The sequence below is a fragment of the Arachis duranensis genome, chromosome 5 (assembly GCF_000817695.3).
Source record: "Arachis duranensis cultivar V14167 chromosome 5, aradu.V14167.gnm2.J7QH, whole genome shotgun sequence".
NCBI lineage: Eukaryota > Viridiplantae > Streptophyta > Magnoliopsida > Fabales > Fabaceae > Arachis > Arachis duranensis.
This window is the reverse complement of record NC_029776.3, coordinates 102,160,332-102,164,065: the sequence shown is the minus strand read 5'-3', so window position 1 is coordinate 102,164,065 and position 3,734 is coordinate 102,160,332.

Sequence of the window (3,734 nt, the reverse complement as noted above, 5' to 3'; positions counted from 1 at the left end):
AAATAGGAATACATTACATTGCTCTTTCTCCTAAAATTCAAGCAACAACACATGATTTCACAGTTTAAAACCTTATTCACCAGCTTCTATTCTGATGCTGTGACTGGGAAGCAACAAATTCAGCAACAAGCAACAAATTTAACAAATCCTAGTAAAGGCCCGATTTACAGCAAAAAGGCAAATTTATTGATTACCGATTCAGCAACATGCAGAAATACAGGAGAAGGGAAATCTGCAAATTTATTGATTACCAATTCAGCAACAGAGGTAGCAGCACTAGCGGCAGTCTTCGAGCTCAAACACGGCGGAAGCAGCAAAGGCTTCACCCTTCGCGTGCCTCCTCCCGTGACCTCCACCCCTTCTTTCCCCTTCGCAGCACGACGCGACGGCAGAGGAGAGTGGAGCATATGCGACGCGACGGCAGAGACGAGTTGCGACGACGCTGAAACAGTAGGGACGACGGTTGGACCAGATTCGACGGCAGAGGTGACACAGCTTGAAGAGGAGAGTGATCGAGGCTAGGGTTTGAGCAGACGAAGACCAGCGAGGCAGCGAATGACAGCGAGCTCGAGGAAGACACACCAATTTCCGAATGTGGGAGAAGCGCGGACGATCGGACGAAAACACGGTGGTGCTTGAGAGCAACGAACGGCGGCGCTGAGCCCTGTGGCGGTGGGGGACATGTAATCTAGGGTTGTGTTTTGGGGAGAAAGATTGAAGAATGGGAATGGCTCGAGGGGTTGAGGGCATGGAGACCTGGCCATTTCATTTTATAATAGAACGGAAAACGACGCCGTTTTTCAAAACCGGCCGGGTCCCGGTTCGGTCCGACCGACCGGTTCTCGGCCGGTTCAACGGTTTAAGAACGGTTTTGATTTTAGCGGTTTTTTATGTTAAACCAAACCGTTTAAGTCACCGGTTCGCGGTTAAACCGGTCGGACCGGCCGGTCCGGTCCGGTTTTCAGAACCTTGGTTTTAATACTAAAAAGCACAATAACAGTTGCGTCGCAGAAAGAACAGAAAACATTACTAATTAGTGATTGACCTTAATTAGTATGAAAAAGATGAACCTCCATACAAAAGGAACAGGGAAAGATGTCTTCGAGGAGACAGTGTAATGAGCGTGTGTACTTGCAATTAAATGTTAAATTTTCAAGATTTTGAAAATCAGTTCGAACCGATCGATCAAATCAGTCGAACTATAAACTAATGAAAATTATAATTCGGTCATATGTTAAAATTGTAAAAATAAAAAACTAAAATTAAACTGTTAAACCGGTCAAAAATTAGTAGGTCAGACGGATTGGAATCTAGCCGATTTTTTTAATTTAAACAAAAATGCTGCTGGTTTGTGTGCTAATCCATTAATACTCTAATCATTACCAACGCAACAATTCTAACTCAATCCAACGACGTAGTAGCAGCCGCACACACTCCTTTCCTCTCATTAACCTCAAGCTCGTCGTTCCTCTCAGTGCCAGCTCACTCACTCTCTCACTGCTGTTCAGTCGTCGAACTTCTCCTGTCGCGTCGCAAGTTGAAGCTTCGAAGTTCACTCCCGCACTCCTACTCGTGCAGCTAACGATTCGGCAGTGGAAGCACAGTCACCGGCCTCGCCTCCTGCCTTCGTCGCGAAGCTCTGTTCTACCGTCGCTGGTGCCATCTCTGTTCCACCGTCGCCGGCGCCATCTTTGTTCTACCGGTCAGCGCTGCTCCCCCTCTTGCTAAGGATCTGCTCTGTTCTATGCTTCTATCTTGTTGGTATTTGTTTTTCACAATAATTGTTGAATAATCTGTGAACTTGTTATGAGTTGAATAATTGTTAATTAATCTGTGAACCTTGCTGTTGTTACCGGTTTTAGGGTTTTCTATCATATTATCTCTATATTCTTAATTTACTTTGGTGAATTTGTTAATTATTATAGCATTGTTCTGATTTATGTGATTTATGTTAATTATATTTTATATGTCTGATTCTGATTATTCTTGCGATTTTGATTTTGTTCATTATAATTAATATTTCTGGATTGTTTGTGATTTGATTTCTGTGACTTCTTTGAAATTTTGCACTACAAGAATATGGTCGATTAGTTACTACAAAAAAATTCGTAAAATCATCGCTAATTTGACACAAAATATAATTTGAGATGGATTAGCTTCTGCCTAGCAACTAATGCTTTCCTCACTAATTATAAGTCGCAGATCAGTGAGGCAAACTCAACAGTCACTAATTCATCGGAAAGTTTTTTAGCTACCGAATAGATAGTCGCAAATCAATCACTAAAGTAAAAGCTAATTCCATAGAAGAAATGGACTAAACAGTAGTCGCTAATTAGAGTCAAACTCTTCTGCAGCAGACTCATCGCTAAATGCAAGCTAACTTCGTAGACAAAATGGAATGATTAGTTGACACTAATTAGCGAGGAATTTTTCTGAACCTAACTCGTCACAAGTTGTCTGCTAATAGAGTCGCAAATCTGTCATATTTTTTAGCAAATCTATAGGTAATATTTGAAAATCCTTAATCAAATTTGTAAGAATTTTGTCGCTAAACCAAAGCTATTCGAAATGATAAAGTAGAGTTATGAAATAGCCGCTAATTTGCTAGAAAATAATATGTACGTAGTCAATTAGTTGCCATACTATAGCAAAATGTCATCGCAAATCCCTTTTAAAATAGTAACAAATCAATAGGTATCTCACAAATGTTTCAGTCGCAATAGAATCTTTAATTTGTCACCATCATCAATAGCAAGTATGTTGCTAATTTTTCTAGAATATCGGTTAGAATTCCAATTTTGTCGTTATACTAAAATAAACATCATATTATTTTTTATTTTAGTGATTGTGCTAAAAGATTACAATGCATAAAAATAAAATTAGTTCATCAAAATTATACATGTTTAAAAAAAATCAAACCATTCATATTTATTAAAATAAAAGTCTAATGCAACATCTCCAGCATAGACACTTTACAAATAAAATACCAAAACAAGCTAAATTTAACAATATCAGTAACTATAAAAATCAATCCAAACAATTATTTATCAACTACGTAAACTACCAATAAAAGTAAGCCAACTTCTATAAAACATGAAAATGAAACAAATTACCTAATCAATTATCTATCAAACAAATAAACTACGATAACAAGCTAAGCCTAACAAAATGCATTAACATAAGCCGCCTAATCAATATTATTCCCAGCAAAATCACTCTAATGGTCCTTCTCTTGGGGGAATCCTGGAATCTTAGAAAGGAGAAATAGTAAATTACTCTGTATAGCTTCATTTATGACACTAGGTAACACTGTATTTATAGTACTAGGCAATAATGCTTCTTTAATAGCCTCAGTGATGTCTGTTTGTGAAACTGGTTTGACTATAGAAACACATGTATCTTCTGGTAATGACACATCTCTATGATCATGAATATCAATATCTAGACTGCGGCCTAACCCATGAACTCATCCTTTCTTGTTGGTTCTTACAACTTCTGTCCACACGTCAGGATCAACTTTAGGTTGGTCTATTAAATCTTCTCCATATTTTTGTGATATTACCTCTCCATATAAGTCCTACAGCAAAAAAATAAGGACATATTATTAAGAAAACTAAAACTAAATTATACTACAAAATTAAAGACACTTACAATAATTTTCTTGAATACTTCAGAAACATATTTTTCACTTTTTTTCTTATGAACACCATCATATATATACTTCAAGAAAAGAT